The sequence below is a fragment of the Poecilia mexicana genome, unplaced genomic scaffold (assembly GCF_051168715.1).
Source record: "Poecilia mexicana isolate PSO_F unplaced genomic scaffold, ASM5116871v1 scaffold_23, whole genome shotgun sequence".
Taxonomy (NCBI): Eukaryota; Metazoa; Chordata; class Actinopteri; order Cyprinodontiformes; family Poeciliidae; genus Poecilia; species Poecilia mexicana.
The window spans coordinates 14,288,108-14,305,320 of NW_028263392.1; the positions used below are offsets into that span (position 1 = coordinate 14,288,108).

General features: G+C 39.3%; 2 protein-coding genes across 2 annotated transcripts in view; one reads left to right on the forward strand and one right to left on the reverse strand.

The window, feature by feature from the left end:
- Positions 1–12,259, reverse strand: part of chrm2a (cholinergic receptor, muscarinic 2a) — a 76,252-nt gene extending 63,993 nt beyond the window's left edge. The window contains exon 1 of the mRNA XM_015002841.2: positions 11,534–12,259. The gene's annotated coding sequence lies outside the window, so the exon portion shown is untranslated. The remainder of the gene's footprint in view (positions 1–11,533) is intronic.
- Positions 1–17,213, forward strand: part of gnai1 (guanine nucleotide binding protein (G protein), alpha inhibiting activity polypeptide 1) — a 424,795-nt gene that overhangs the window by 171,358 nt on the left and 236,224 nt on the right. The window lies entirely within an intron of this gene.

Below are 17,213 nucleotides of genomic sequence, written 5' to 3' on the forward strand. Positions count from 1 at the left end.
CTCAGTCTCTGGACTCTGTCAGGAGGCCTGTTCCTGTCAAGTCAAATAAAAGCATTTCTCGCTCTGACACGGTGAACAGAGGGCCAAAGGGGTTCAAAAAGAGCTCGTAAAATGCACCAGACCTAAGCGTATGTCCGCAGCAGAATGCAAATAGAAACCCTACAAGTTCAACAGCTCACAGGCAAGTCCAGGCTCAGACAATGTATAAAAAAAAAGTGCACACTTTACTTTCTTGCTGGCATTTCTTCTAAATGTCAAATCATTCACCTGGAAAGAGTTCCACAGACCTTCAGGGATTGTCTTTGAGAATGTCAGACTAAACAACGTCTATGTACAAAGCTTCGGATTGAGTACAGTGTCTACAGACTTCTTACAGTGAAGCCTGAGGGGAGGTGAGACATGCAGGTCTCTGATGACTTAGTCGCATTGCCTTAGCAAGTGTGCAAGTAATCTCAGGCTATGTTTTGTCTTGTAAACAATGCAGTGGAAGCGTTGCTTGACCCTATTTCCTGTGCATTATTAAATAACCCTCTACATCCTCCTATTCCAGTGATTTCTACAACTGTCCCTAGGGAACCTCAAATAAGGGGAAAAAAGGCAGACTTCCACCAAATGCCATCAAACAAGTCAGTGGTATTTACTACCATTATCTGGATTTTGTCTCAAGTTTACTTTAAAAGGACAGTTCTGACAGAGTCAATGAATTAAACCGGCCAACCACATAAAAGGTAACTATAGTTTATAAAACCTGAGGCCATTAAACAAACACTGGGTGAACTCGGTTACACCTGGGGCATAAACAGGCCCTTGATTTGCAAAAGAAGAGCCGACTCAGTTTGCAATAACAGTGACAGTGATTGTTGCTGGACTAATTAGTGTTAACCCCGGCTCTCCTCCACCAGATGTCTCAGATTATGCACCAATGTCTCAAGGTGACAGGAATGTTTGGCGGTTTGATTTTATCCGCAGTAACCAAGGTCAGAGCGGGAGCTAATCTGATGTGTGTGTACACAGTACTAAGCTTTGTGTCAAGTCATCTGCCTTGTAGGCAGCAGCTCTAATTCAGCTTTGATATCACACATGCTCCATTGTTTCACTGGAGATGTGAAAAGCATAACCGTTTCACACTGTGTTGGGCAATTTCTAAAGCGCCTGGAAAAATTTCAACTGTGTGCTTTTTTTTTTTTCCTCACACTTATTTTGAACTTCAAAAAGACAAACTTTTTTTTGGATTAATGATCATCTAAAGCAGCGAGAAACAAGTTGCATTGGATATAAAAAGTGTGCACGGCCTAGTCAAAGGCCAGGTTTTGGTCAAAAGATGAATTGTTTTAGAGTTTTTACACCTTTACTGCGGCCTGCTGTATATCTTGTACTATTGAAATGAAAAACAAAAATCTGTTGGAGCAAGATGGCTCAACTTAAAATGACCTAATTACATAAATGTGCACACCATTAAGCTAATGCTTCAGTCTTCTTGTAACACAATTATTTAAATTAAAGAGAATCCGTTCAACCTTAAATCAAGTTCAGCTGTTATAATAGCATCTTCTTGAGTGTGATCTAGTATTGTGTCAGTGACTAACCAAAAATCCCCAGCCTTATTGCAACCTGACCACTAACTACTTTTACTACTCCCCTTTTTGGTGTTTCTTTAAATAAGATGCTTGATTAAACCTTAACATACATTCCTACAGAAATTCATGACAATTTATCCAAGAGACACTTCAATTCCCAGTGTGAAAGAAAGAAATAGAATCTCTGTGATGAGAACCTAAAAATGTGTTAAAAACATAAAGTGATCATTCCTGTTTATCAGCTTCTGCCAGGCCAGTAATTACAACAGCAATACCTCCAGGAAGGCAGTTTGACTGTTACTGCCTTTTCAAAAGAAATCACTTCATTGGCTTCCACTTAAAAGTAAGTTGATTGATGTTGGTTTAATTGCAACGTGTCATAAATACTGTCAGGCGATCTGTGGTAAATCATCGAAAATCGAAAGTTGTGTGCAACAAGAATCCCTGCTGCCTGCTTTTTCTTCCTCAATCATCTTTTGTATCTGGTGTCATTTCTTGCTTCCAAGATCAACTCCAAAGCTTCTGTCAAATCGAAACGAAAAGCAACCAAAGTCTTTTTACGGTTGGCTTTCGTCCCCTGAAATACCGAGCTCTCTCCCCGTTGGCTAATTGCTTGTTAGTGCTCCTGGCCAACAAGAAGCAAAAGTCACACAGGGCTACTTCAAAAACGCCCACGCACGCAGCATCTGCAGCGGCCCACTGAGATATGAAGGCGCTCTGTCGTGTTTGTGCCATTTATGGTACAAGAGTTGGGGTTTCTGTTGTTCAGATTTAAACAGAACATCCCAATCTTAACCCAATCCTTTCTTGAGTTTGTGTCCTCGTTACCAAACTCTTGATGAACTGTTAAAACAAAAGCTTTTTGTGAGAATGCAGTTTAAATTCTCTGTGTTGTTATTTTGGTCCAAGATGTCTTTGAATGTTCTGTCGTGGAGGTATTTGGCTCTCTGGCAATTTGTAATCGCTTCTCCCTGTCAAGAGCAGGTGACAGCAGATTGGTCTACTGAAATCTGAATGCTTCGTGGAACAAATGATAACAGTCCAGCCAAAAACTGGAGTGGCCGTCTGGAATTTTCTGGCACCGAGGCTCCGAGTATTTGGGAACTGGGAATGGAGGCCCGACATTAATGCCAGATGAGCGGCAAGACTGAGGAACACCTGAGGTTTTTGGAGCGTGCGTCACATTTGGAGGAACCTCCAGAGATCTTTAGAACGTTGCCGTGAATCCTCTGCCTCTGCTGCAGCTTCGATGCTGTTCAGATGCAGGAAATAAAGGCTGCAGAGAAAGGACGATCCAGTTCAGCAAAGTTCCTCCACCAAGGACGATCTGCATCAAGTTTGATTAAAAAGAAAACCCCGCTCTGCGATGCAAATAATAAGGACAAATAGATTAGAATGTTTTGAAGCTCTGGGACATTTTTACGTTCTCGTCTAAGAGGCGCCGCTAAAGAATCATCAATCCATGTCCTGCAATTCAAAATCACAGCAGAGCCATGAACTAATCATTGATATGAATGCTACTTTGAACCATTGCCAAGTCTGCAATTTTTTATACACATACACACACCAATATGGTTTTGTTTCATATTAAATGTTTCAGCTTTAATTTATAACTTCAAAAATCTATACTGCACCCATCTGAAATGTAAACAGTTGGCTGAAAATATCGCAACCCTGATTTGTTTAAATAGATATGCATGCATTTATAAACCCACTCTTGAAACATAAACAGTTTGTCTGAGTTGTTTTATGAAGCATTAATGGATGATGTAAATTCCTCTTTACTCTAAACCTTTACATTTGTAAACATTTGTACATAGAAGACAATATAAAAATAATTTCTATTTTTATTTATCATTCATTGACAACATATACATTCTGAAGCATGTACCTTCTTTTTTTAAAGACATGAATTAATATGAATATTGTGATTGTTATCTCTTTCTGCCAGGCTAGTTAAACAATGGTGCGGAAGTAGACGGTGTTTCTAACTGATGGATCATGTTAATGGATTAAGTGGTGGTAATGATCCCACAGAACATGATAATGCAGATCCTTTCAGCTCAATGCAATATTTAAGACAATCCAGGCACATGGGACATCGAATGAACACAAAGTTGCATTGTGAGACAGTTGATTTCCCTTTTCATTGAAATTGCAGGCTGCCACCAGGAAACAATCCCAATATGTGGGAAATTAGTTTTATTGCAAAGGTGAATGGACTTGGCAGGAATTGGTAGTGGAGCAGCTGCGTTACGAAATGGTGCTGAATGAGACTGACATACTGATGTCCAGTGTTTTCTGACGATATTCACTGTTAGTTGTATACAGTGATTTGCAGAAGTAGAAATTTTCCTTGAATCTTTTAGGATTTTTCAAGTTACCTCCACAAACTTTAATGTTATTAGGGGTAGATCAACACAAAGAACAAGAAGGGTTTCCCTCGGTGTATTATAAGCCTGGCGGGCCACCAGGCTTTACTTGTGCCCCCACCAGGCTTGGCATTGTTAATTTATAATTTTATTTTTTAATTATTGCCTTTTTAAGACTTTATAGTTGGTGTTTAGGCATTAAACACTTCTAATAATGCATAACTATCAAAAGAGCAAGTGATATTTTCAAGTTTCCTGTCAGGTTTAAACATTTTTTAACTCAAAAACATGGCGGGCAGCTGGATGAATAACTGCCGTAGCACCGGGCTTAGCAAGTTTTCTGGGGGAAACCCTGAGCTAGATTATTGTTTTGGAGTTATTTCTAAGCAAACTGCCTATTTTGAAGCCTTATCAAATTTCCTTTCAGTGTAAGTCTCAACAAAAGTCGGTACATTGTTCAACTAAGAGTCATTCTCTCTCTTTCTGCTTCCTGCTCTCCCTCCACACCTGCAATCCATTAGCTAATCAGCCCTTGTCTTTCAGTCTGTTGTATTTTTACACCTCTTCTGCTTTTACTCTTTCCTGGCTCCTCCTGTTACATCTTGTCATTTTCCTCCTTGTACCCAGGCTGTATGTAAGTTCTTGTACATGATCATTTTTTCTTTTAACATATCACCATCTACTCAACATTCTGTCTGCATTCGGGTCCACCGTATGGGAATTAGTGAAATCACAGTGGCAACGTCGGTCTTTTCTGTAGCCTTACTGAAACAAAATGGAGCTGGAACTGATTTAATCTGCAGATGGTGATAAAATAAAATAAATAATAAATAAAAAATGTGCCAGAACAAGTGAAATATCCACTAATATTCTTATCCACAGTGATCCATAAATGTGAACGTGGGCTTGATGGATTCTTTAGACACCATAGGAAGAAACTGACTCAGGAATTGGAGATAATACAGTTTAAAGTAAGTATTCCTGTAGAATGTCATTTACTTGAAGTTAAGTTTTATTATCGAATCTGAATGTACATGTTGGACAGAATTACTACCTCTAAATGTATTCAGTGTGTTCATATGGTCTCCTTCTTGCAAGCGTATTCTGAAAGTGAAACATTAAGGGTTAAAATGGGCCATTTTGTTTACAACTTGCTGCTGTTGCTCTCATGTGGAATCAGTATCTAAATTAGTGATAAAGTATCGATTTCCGACGTCTGAACTGGTTCCAGAGCCATGAATGCCAGTTTAGTCACAGATCCAGTTCCTTACCTGTAAATTCATTCACAGGCAGATGGTGAATCATATCTTAAGCACCATTTTCCAAACACGTCTCTACATGTCGCATTTGAAATGTGAGCTTCATGTTTTTTCGCATGAGCTCATCCTGACACCAAACTCCGTCAGATTTTATGAGCAATTCTTACGCCACTGAAACCATTCATATGTTGGTGAAATATGCTGACTGAGTGCTTAAGTACTTCTTATTCCTCCAATCCCAAGTCCTTTGTTCCAAATGCAATTACTTGGGTTTGTTTCATCTAACGCTCTCTGTCTACAGGATAATGACCTTAAGGAGGAATCGCCCTCCTCCCATCCTTTCCAATCAATGCCACTTCATGCAGTGGTTTAGCGGCACCTCGTATAGCATAGCTCTGCAGCCATTCAGCGTCTGATATTGAGGATAGCAAAGGGTATAGTGGCCACTTGTCCTTCCAGCTGGAAGAAACGGCCTCAGCATACGGAAATCTGAAGTGAGGAAATTGCACCGTGTCAATATTTAGGGTTAAAAAACCATTTGCAGTTCTGGTTGTAAGTTTATCATTGAAACATATTAAATTGCTGCTTTGAAATTATGTATTTGACATTTATTTTACACTGATAACAGCAGACAGTATAACTGAATCTTAAAAGTTGCAGTTAAATGCAAGAATGTGAACATAAGTATACAGCGATATGAAAACGTTTTGGCACTTAAATGTTTGAAATCATCGAAGAAATGTTAAAATAAACGACCTGTAGCAACAAGAACTGACGTAAACTTTACTGGCAAATGATCTCAAAATGAAATGCATAAAAACTTCAAAAGAAATTAATAAATAAACACAAAGTTTTTGACATACTGTATATCTGTCAAAAAAAAACTGCAACAAAGTAATTTTGGAACTGCAGTGAAACGCAACGTGAGCCGCTATCCACAAACAGAAACACTAATGGAACGGTGGCGAACCAGTCCAAGAGTGACAGGCGAGTCAAAATGACTGGACTCACCCAGAAGGCCATAAAAGGAATCCAGAACAGCATCCACAGCACTGCAGGCTTCGTTTGCTCCAGTTAAACTCAGTGTTTATGATTCAACAATAAGAAACAGAATGACAACAATGGGGGGCAAAAACAACTGCTTACCAAAAACAAAAACAAAAATGGATAAAACAAACAAAAAGACATGTCTCAAGATTTGCCAAAGACCTACTGATGAAACCCCAGACTTTCTGGAAAGTATGTGGACTGGTGAGACAAAATTGGGACCTTTTGGCAGATCTGTGCCTTGTCACATCTGGTGCAAAGCTAACACTGTAATTCCAAAAAAATATCGTGCCCCCAATCAAATGATGGAGATAATGTTAAGATTTGAGAGCACTTTGCTGTTCATGACCTGGAATGCTTGATGTAATAACTGGATCAGCAGAAAATGTGAACTAAAACAATTATTTTTGAAGAAGAATCGGTGAAACTTCCACGATGATTTAAAACACCCTTCATCTTTGAGACAGTTGTTGCAACCAACTTGGCATAATCACCTAAAACTTTTAGTGAGCCATTACTTTTTTCACAGAGTCAAGTAGACTGGAGCACAGCCAATATGCTCAAAAATACACAGCCGGTCGAATACCCTTCAGCAACTTGCACCTCAAACATAAACTTATCGTACTTAAACGATCGTAGTTGTGCTTTTTCTGCTCCAGATCCAGTTATTTATGTTTTTTTTTTGTTTGTTTGTTTGTTTGGAATAATCAAAAGAAGCTGAAACTCTAGTGCCGTTAGCCATCACGAAGCGAGTTTAACATGAGAGACCAACAAAAAGTCCCTGTTCAAGAGAATCGACACATTTAAGGTGGAATTTGCAGTCACTTATATAGACAGGCTAAAAGTCTTCTGGATAATCGGACAAAGTCAAGTGAAAATTACGAGAATGTAATGTATAAAGAAGTCAATAGAAGGCAGTTCACACCTGTTGACATCTAGTCAAGCATGGTGGTGGCAGCATCATTCTGTGGGACTGTTTTGCTGCCAGTGATACTTGATAATTACTCAAATCTACCGCTCTCCAGCTGGAACTTGGACAAAACTGGACTCTCCAACAGAACAGTGATTGCTTTTGAAAAAAAAATAAAGGGAACATTAAGTCTTTAGAAACTCTTGATCTCAAATATAATGGTTATGTGATCTAGGTACACTTTTTAAAGGGGCATTTAACCAAATAATAATTGGAAACTAGTCTATCTGAGCTTTACGCACCTCATTCTGTGAGGTCTTCTGCATCTATTTATTTCTTTTAGAATTTTTTGTGGAATTCATTAAACGTGTTTGATCATAAATCCTCTCCTCAAAAAAAGAAAAAAATGCATCATAAGAGCTCAAAGGCACATGACGTTTATGGTCATAATGACTGCATGCAAACGAGTTGAACTGTAGATAGACATTCATCGTGCTCATCCAGTTCTCCACATATATGTGAATGGTATGTTTACTGTTACGTAAACCACTTCACAGAATCTCCTTTCATCTCTCCCTTTGGATTTCCATACATTAGTCAAGCCATTCTTCTGCTTCTGCCAAAGTGAAGCTTCATTCAACACCCAGTCGACAGCGAACAGAGCCCCCCCAACTCATCCACACCAGGCAAAAATAAAATTTTAATTACGTAAAAAAAAAAAACGGGTGTACTGACAGGAAAAGACAGCGATTAGAGCAGGAGCTCGGTTGCGAATACAGGAGCCTGCTGTGGTTGAAAGCGTGATAATTAGACATTCCTTTCTGTGAGTGCCAGATACAAAGATTCGCTAATGTGCACCGAGCACAACCGGGACGCTCGTGTCCATGGAATAACGTCTAAATTTAACTTTTGCAAAAAACGCAACCTGGTCTCGAACACTGATTCCACAGCTGCCAAAAACACAGATTTAGAAATATGTGTTCAATGTGCAGTCATGGTAAGTAGCAGCTCTGGCATGAGCCTCCTCCTTCTGTCTCTTTTCTCTGTATTCCTTATGAATGTTGCCAAGAAAGCAAGTAATTTGCACTCTTTACACGTTTGGCTATTATGAAGCACAATCATGGCTGACGTCTTCATATAAGAACTATGTAAAACTGAACTCAAACCTGCCAACAGGGGGCACTGTGCTCCACATTTAGGCTCATAAACAGGCAGATGACGACCAATCGTCACCTTACTTTAATCTATGATGACCAATGTATTTTTAACACGGTTCTCTTCAGAGTATATCGTCTGTTTAGTGATATGAGTTGAGTCAGTGGAGGAGGTTTAAATTGGGGCAAATCACACAGCTGTCCTTGGAAAACCTGAGCAGGTTTACAAAGTGTGTAACAACAAAGACAGAAAACTAATCAAACAGCTCTACAGTCACGCAGCAAGCAAACCTAATCCATCACCATCAGCGTGGAAGACAGGACGATAAGTGAAAATAGACAGCAGAAAGTCCAGGGTGCGTCTTGGAAGATGCACAGAGAGAAAGCTGCAGAGATGAAATGCAGTGCTGAGACGTGGGTTGGAGTTTAGCAAAGGCTTTACAGAAGCAATAGACCACAGCCAAGAAGCACTTTAGTTCATGATGTGAAAGCCCTACCTCTAACCCAACCCAGAAAAGATCCAAAACACCCAAAGATATCGACCAATGTCTGAGGTTAAACGTTGATTGGGAATGATCAAATTTCCTGGTACAGCTACATCAACATTTTTGGGTCTTTTTTTAAAAAAAAGAAGGATGAAGACATTTCTAAAAACAAAAAAAATTTTGCAGTTAGGAATGTTAAACGTAAAAGAATATATATTTTAGGTTCCCAATGTCTTTCAGCTATAGATGATTACAAATCTATTTTATTGTAAATACAGGAACTTAGTTTATGAAGGGCAGCAACCATAACGAGTCCCTTGATGCTAGCTCCTAAAGCTAATCCTCGCTAGGCTAGTAGGCTTTGAAGCTGCAATATGAAGTCAGTTTGGTTACAAATGTAAGTTGTGTAAAGTAAGTGGATAAGTTTAGGAAATTAAAAATTATGGCTGACAATTTGAGTATTAACCAAATATTACAGAAAAGTACATTTACATTCTCGCCATACCATTACTCAGAAACTGATAAATAAATCACATTAAAACTTTATTTGCAACATAAAGTAGTAAGTGTCAGATTTTCTATGGTTTCTTGTGAACCTCTAGTTCAAACACAAAAATACCTGAAGTTGATCATTCTGAGCTTTACTATGAATTGTTGAAACACTTTCAGTGTTTTTTTTTTAGAATGCATTTAGCTAAGTGCAGATTTTTTTTTTTTTTTACTTTTGTAGAAACATAAACACTGTTTGTCACCTCACATTTGTGTTTGGTACAAATTCTGAGGAGGCTCCTAGGACCCCAAACTTGTTGATTCATGACCCATAATTGGCCCCCCGACCCCAACTTTAGAACCATAGTTCCAAATGGCAGCAGCTTGGATTTCCTGATTATAAAGTGCAGCTTAAAAGCAGAAAATTTGTATTCCAATCACAAATGTCTTATCATTCCCTTCATGAAAATGCAGAGCTGAAACTCAGGACCGACCTTCCCACATGCCATCCGTAAGACACCCAGGCGACACCAGCCCTCTCTTCAAACAAGTCCAATTACAGCTGGGAACTCAAAGTCAAGCCAGAGAGCTCATTTAAACACACAGCACTGGGTCAAAGTGAACACACTGTGTTGCTTCTGCTGTACAGCTCTTCTAAGCAAAGCATTACAACCTCGAATCCCTCAAATTTACATTTTGTCAGATGCCCGAGTAGCTGTTGGAATAACAGAATAATTGTCATTTTTATCAGCAGAAGCAGAAATGATTTCCTCTCCACATCCAACCATCCATACAGCAGCAAGAGTCATCAATTCCGTACAAGCCACTGAATCATGCAAATTCAATTTTCTTTTAGCATCTCAGGGAAATAAAATGGTCAGACTCTAAAACCTACCTCAGCCATCACCAGCCGCCCCACCGCGCTGATGATCCACTGAAAACGAAAAATCTGCCCCCTTCTGCCAGAAACCATCATTTCTGCTCTGAGTTGATGTTTTGGTTAGAAAAGAAGTGAAACGCGGTGGAGCCAAAAGAAAACATACGTCTAAGTGAAAATGAATATTGCTCCCTATTAGATTCATTGAAGAAAAAAAAAAAACTACATGTATCTATTTCAAGTGCATGGCTTTAAAAATCCGAGCATAAGAAATTATATTTATGATAAACAAATGTAACCGAATGTGAAAGTCGTGTTGTTCCAAATCCAGTCTGTTGCGCCGTTTTACGCACATATGGCGCGGCTGCGACGCAAATCTTCTCTATTTATCCCATCTTTAAAAAAAACAAACAAACATGACCTTAACACGACTCTTACTACTAAATTTACCATCACTGCCGAACATTTGGCGGATTTAATCGGAAACTAAAATGCGTGCGCGTCTCTTATATATATATATATATATATATATATATATATATATATATATATATATATATATATATATATATATATATATTTTTTTTTTTTTTCTGGGTCTGTGTTCGGCTGCTGTACATGAATGGATGTAGGTTTAATGACACGACGGACACCAAAATATGAACAAATACAATAAGTTTGTTACATGCGAGAGCGCGCGTGAATCCAGAGCGCATCGAGAGCGCAAAAAACAAAATAAGCAAAGGAAACATCTTGTAAAAGAAGTTCAGCAGACTGGTTGGGAATACCCGGACACGCTGATGTTTCAGCCTGTTTCAGACAATCAGTGTTTGGGATCGCGCGCAAATTTGGCGCAGAGAAATCCATTGAGAAAATTCGCATTTGCACAGATTCACAAAATGCACCACGTCCATCACTGGAGTCCCGAAGAAGCTCCGTATGGCAGCTGAGGATCAGGCATCCAATATTTCCCTGACATCACCGCTAAACAAACAAACAGCCGCGTTTTTTCCTGATCATCTCATCAGTAAAATATCGTAAACATGCACACCTTTGTGTTTTTCCCCCAGGTAAGTTACAACCGAGAAACGGAGAACAACTTTATGAAATTCTGCGAGATTTCTTCACGACATTGTCACCATGGATGCTAATTAAACTATTTGAGAAATGTGGCGGTCAGCATCTAGAAAGTCTGAGCTTCAACGCTCAGATCCTCCTGCAGACATGATCCACGCTGTCTGTCAGAAAAAAAAAGAAAAAAAAAGCGCTCAATTTGGAGCTTTTAGATGAACCAATTACTGGATGCGCCAGGATGCAGGTCGGATGTTGCACATGAGTGAGGGGGGAATAGATCGAAGCTTACCCGCGCGTATGCCGTCCCGATGGCGTCTTTCGGGTCGCTTCATGCCACCGTGGCTGCATGTCTGAGGACATGATTGTGGAGACGAGGTTCTGGAGACGAGAAGCGCGTCGGCTGCACAGGAGAGAGGAGGGGGGCGGGGGTGTTGGAGGCAGAGAGAGAGAGAGAGAGCGCAAGGGAAAAGAGGGGAGAAGTGAGGAGGCATTTCCAAGCTTCGAGGAGTCATTGTCATATATATGTTAAGGAAGTAGAGACGGCGCGCCGTTAAAATGAACCAATTCTGTCCCATAGTGGATATTGTTCCCTCTGGTTTGATTAAACACGTTGCTTTTAATTAATTAAGCTGTGACAAAGTCAGATATGTATATTTTTTTCTTTTATTCACGCCTACTTTCATTATTTTAAAAACTGCTCAAATCGAGATTATAGTGAAAAAAATTAATCGGAATGTTTTACTGACATCTACTGGGGGAGAACTTAGTGCTGTTGTTTCCCTCTGTAAGCGCCACTGGGCCAGACCACTGTACAGCAGATAGATCCCCATAGCATGATGCTGTCACCACTATGTTTCAACCTGTATACAGATAAAAGCCACTGATCAGTTCCTGATTCATGTTTTCTGAACAGCTGTAACATTATGTTCTCGTTTTTGAAATTCAACTTCCATTAACTTATGCAAAAAACTTGTTAGGCTCACAATGAACAGATAACTTTTTCATTGAGCTCTGTGATGACCTCAGGCTTTGCCTTCCTGAGCACAGAGCCATAATATTCCCCTTTCACAGTTTCAAACACCTGAACTAATAATCTCTCAGCCGGAACTCATCTGGAGGACATTTCTGTTTCATTCTAACGAGTGTGATCTAAAATACACATTCGTATGCATTCAGATTTAAGTGATTTGTGCCATTATGTGTCAGCAGTCAAAAAACAAAATCCATCAAGTGGAAGTTGTTTAGGTTTTTCAAGTCTGCTCTAGTTCAATTATTTAACAATGTACCTGCAAAATCTGCGACGGCAGTCGTCTGAAATGAAGACAGTTTGGATGTGAAGCAGGAAAAATGAGGAATGAAATAATGCACAAAGTACAGGTTGTTCTCATCTTGTCACAGATGTTTGACGTGTTTTCACAGCGCCAGAGCAGCTCCAGGAAGGGTGACGCCGAATGTTATAAACACGACAAAAAGACCTGTCTGCTCGCATTCGGAAACCTGAAGACCGGAGCCAAAAACGCAGCGAATTCACCCACCACATCCTATTCACAATACATCTGCAGCACATGACTCACTGTTTAGGCACACAAAATGTTCATTACTCATATAAGAGTGTGCATGTTGGTGCCGAGAGCAGTCGCCTCATTGGCCGTGGACGGATCATGTGCTGCAAACGCTCCTGTGTTATGCTGATGAACAGGACGGCCTCAAAGGCCGGCTTGAGTGCACCGCAATTAGTTACAGAAAATCACAGTTTTAATGGACTCTCTTTTTGCTAAATTAAGGGAGACGGTGAACAAAGAGTCATCTCGTGCACCATCATGTAAATGGGAAATGCATCGGATATGTGCATATGTAAAAGGAAGTGCTGATGTACTTTTCTTTTATGGCGTCAGAATTGTTGAGGCCGCCGTTTCATCTGATCAGGTGTTTTAAACTCTGACAGCAGCTTTGTTTTTGTTCACAACTTGTAGATTTTGATCTTTTCCATCCAGGATAAAGTGATGTCTTCAATGTTCATCGACACTACAGATAAAGCGACATGTTCGCCAATAAAGACGTTCAAACCTTCGCTAAAACGGAAAAGAAAATCTGAGATTTGACTCTGGAAATAAGTTGATTCATGAGGAATAAAAAGCTCAACAAAATGAATGGATTTGTTTGATATATATAATCACATTTTCACAATAATTTACTAGCCAAGAAGGTTAAAATCTATTTATATTATCTCCATTATAAGCTACAAAATAATCTCCACAAGTCAAAACTTTATCTGAAAAACAAGAACACTTTTAAGATATTTATTTTGTGGATGTTATTTATCGGTTCTGTTTCTTGTGGGCTCTTTGTAAGAGAAAAAAGCTGCGGTTTTATGATCAATTCAACGGGTAAATTCTAAACTTTTATTGAAAAGTATGAGCTGTTTGTAAGAATTATTTTCAGTTTTATTGGAAAATGAGTCAAGAGAAGAACGGACACTTCTTTTGTCTTATTGTTTTCAAAAAATGTTTAAATCAAAATCTAATAAAATTTTATTTGTACAGCACATTTCAGCAGCAAGGCATTTCAAAGTGCTTTACATCATTAAAACACAAAAACTCAGAGTCATGCAACATTGAATAAACAATCAAAAACATTGACAATAAATAATGCAACCCGGTTTGTGGAAGATTTCTCAAAGCGCTGGGAAGTGTCTCAAACAGACGGAAAGCTGGCGGTCATGAAGAGGACGACCGCCAGGCTCTCCAGGCCGCCCAAGGTTTTACTTTTAATTTTGAAGAAATGTTTCCAATAAGCACCAAGGTCACAGCATCAGCAGTTCAGTCAGTATTACAGCTTTTTTTTTTTTTTTTTGCAAAAAGACTAAAGTTTTAGTCCAATAGATCCAGAAAAAACATCAAAAGAGCTTAGTGGATTAAAAAAAAAGGGCGTGTTGTGAAATTTAAGTCTCATTTTATGGTTTTAAGTGATAAAACATGATAAGGTGTAAAAGCTGCCTGCGTTTGAGTGCCTGATTGAAAAACTACAAACAAATTTCAACCTATTTTGTGCAGCTACGTTAAGTCACAAGTTCACTTTTACACCAAAACTTGAAACTTCCTTTTCCTCATTTGGTTCTTTTCCGTCCGTCGGAGTGTTTCCAGCTCAACTGTTACACTTCAAATCTGCATTAACGTCACCAATCTTTGAGCTTAACTACTTGAAGTGAAGTTAAAGTCTGCTGCCAGTCACAACGAGCACTTTAGAGCACTTATTGATTACTGGGCTGTCCATCAATGCACCGCCGTCAAGGGGCTCCGACTGGAGGCTGAAAAGCATGAAGTGCCAGTTTGTTAAATGCCAGGAAATAATCCTCCTGATGTCTTGGAGCAGCTCTCCAACTTAGTGTCCTGAAGACTGGCAAGGAGCATCTGTGGTTGGAGAACAAAAATCAGCCTGGTCAGTAATTGTCCTCATTTTACTGATAAATGTAGGTTAGAAATTGGATTTATATCCTTTCCAGATTTTGCTTGAACTAAAATATTGAGTTGGACTTGGTTTTCCCGTTTCACGTTGTCCAGTTTCAGTGCCAAACAGTTTAAAATAATTTTCCAAGCAGAATTTGAGATGCTTTGTGTTCTGGGTGAGCTCCACCTGTAATTGGCTCCAGCTGTTCGTTATCTCCTCCACTGCTGCAGTGTGTGTTTATGTTCTTACCTTTGTCACTATCTGCATTCCCATCGACCATATGATTGCACAATTTGATATTTGAAACATAAATTCGCATATTGGAAACATTCTACTTGTAGAAAAAAGTTTTGATGCTTAGATGAGGTAGTTTTTTTTTGTTCTTTTTCTGGCCGTAATGAAATTGTAATGGAAACTCCTTTTTCGCGCTACATGTGATCAACCAGCATCCTGCTGCATGTTGGATCCTCACAACAACTTACCAAATTATGACACGTGGACATCATCTCAAAGTCATATTTTTATCTATTTTTTATATTTGCATGTTAAGATGGATGGCATCTACATCTTTTAAATAAAAATTTATTTAAAAAAGTAGGATTTTTGTTACAAGTTTTGATCTTTTTTATCCTTTCTGGATAAATCTAACAAAAAATAAACCCGTTGCAGAAAAGAGAGGACATAATGGAGGTGAAACACAATAAACAAAACCAATTGAGACGATAGACGAGCCAATCCAAGCAGCTGTCACACAATTTGACACGCCAACTAATTAATTACCCTCCTGATTCAGCAATGCAATGACAGTCTTCACTTTTCTGAATCATAATCATCGTTGTTCGCGCTCAGAAATTACATGTTTTCCTCGGGTGCAAATCTCGCCTCTTTACCTCCGCTTCCTGTTTGCCATCGTTTGAGTGAAGGGAGTGTTGTTTATGCATCAGCCATTTTGAAGTACGGTGACTTGTCTCCTGCTTGTCTAAGATTTGCTGAGCTTTTGGATGTTTGTGTTTGGCAGGCCCATTAGCATGGGAAAAGCTCCACTTCATCACGACCCGACACCCCAGGCACGCCCAGGAATCCTAAAAACCTTCTCCGTTGCATTTTTTCCCCCCCGTTTTCCCTTTCAGCACCAGAACTAATTTAGCCCACTATTGCACATTACTCAAATTTGTAATACATGACTGTATATGCATTTGAAATGTCATTTGTAACTAGCATGAGATGACTTTTAGCCCCTCTTTGACAGGGTTACTTCTTTCCTCTTTAGTTTTTGTTTCAACCAACAGGGTGATGCTGCTTTGGCTAAATAACACAGAAGTGCTAGTTTTAGCTTGAAATGTTAGACATTATTGTCTCTAACTGGGTAAAAACACAAGAAAACCATCTTGTGAAAAGAAGAAACTGCATCAGGTCCTATGGAAAAGTGTCACATTTAAACCAAATATGGTGTAAAACACACTTTAGCACTTTTTAAATAGTAAAATATTTACCTTCTTACAGATTTCTTTTGTGGTTTTATCTCAAACCTAAACATTTCAGTTAATAAAATCTAATTTATGTCTGAATACAGTTTACAGTTTTAATGATCCCAAATCTAGAAAACCCCCTAAACTGTTTTTTTTTTTTTCCAATCTTAGTGGCAACAATTTTAATCAAATATTCACAATACTGATTGATTTAAACAACTCCATTTTCCATTATAGTTTTAGTTCAGCCTCACTGGATGGTTCTTGAGTTTGACAAACAGAGGGGGTCTTCCATCGGATCGTTTTCCTGCTGCAGGTTCTTCGTGTTTGTCCCACAAAGAGAGAAATTCATGGTTCCTTCAAACAGGGCGAAGCAGCGCCACACGGTCACAGTGAAACCGGCTCTGAGTGCTTTCTCACACCACCGTACCATATTTCTAACCAGCAGTCTGTTCAAATAACAGACGACGGTGGAATTTCTCGATTTGCGGGTATTCCTCTTCAGCCGAACCGTGTCAGTGCAGCTTGTTATGACTTCTGCTGTTTATCTCATCAAGTCTTTTGACGGGTTGCACAGAGCGCCTCGGCTCTACCCAGCGTTCAGTTCCTGCATCCAGCTGATTGGTTTCCTGGTCAGCTTTCTGTGGTTGCGTCTCGTTTTGCAGCAGAGAAATCTGTTGGAAAACGTCTGGAGGAGGGGTTTCCTTCTCCTCCCTTTTTAGATGCTATTCTGCTGTGTCTAATAATTTAGATGGAGTCTGTAGAACTTGATTACAGGCTGAGGAGGAGAACGACTCATTTGATCCGATTGTTTAAGACCTCGGACCAACCGGAGGCACTGTGAGTTTCTTAGGGCCCTCAGACCACCAGGGGGCCCCCATGAGCACCAGCCTAGTGTGATAAAAATATTTCTATATTTAAAATAACATTGAATAATATAAATTAAGTGTTACTAAACATGGAAAACCTATTTCCAAAGTCAAAGAAAGGGGATTGAAAACCCTTTGTAAAAAAAAAAAAGCATGAGATACAGAAACCTTGAGCTCCTGTAAT